Source organism: Penaeus monodon, chromosome 19 (assembly GCF_015228065.2).
Source record: "Penaeus monodon isolate SGIC_2016 chromosome 19, NSTDA_Pmon_1, whole genome shotgun sequence".
Classification (NCBI taxonomy): domain Eukaryota; kingdom Metazoa; phylum Arthropoda; class Malacostraca; order Decapoda; family Penaeidae; genus Penaeus; species Penaeus monodon.
Genome location: NC_051404.1, coordinates 13,031,939 through 13,032,142, shown reverse-complemented (window position 1 = coordinate 13,032,142; position 204 = coordinate 13,031,939). Strand labels below are relative to the sequence as shown.

Sequence of the window (204 nt, the reverse complement as noted above, 5' to 3'; positions counted from 1 at the left end):
TTGGTTTGTTGTTAAAGTTGCATTTAATTGGTGAACAGGCTAGCGTTTTATATAGTTCACGGCATATATCAATCCCCTTATATTACACATATTCCCATAACAAATATCAAGCTAAAACCGTTATCGTAAGCAAAACAAGATACTAATGAAATAGAGTGTGCATGTATATAATCGATGTTTTATCCATAAGAGATTTGTTTGTCC

The 204-nt window shown here is 31.9% G+C and overlaps 1 protein-coding gene across 1 annotated transcript in view; it reads right to left on the bottom strand.

The window, feature by feature from the left end:
• Nucleotides 1-204, bottom strand: part of LOC119585064 (venom carboxylesterase-6-like) — a gene marked incomplete in the record, with an annotated part of 16,961 nt that overhangs the window by 16,007 nt on the left and 750 nt on the right.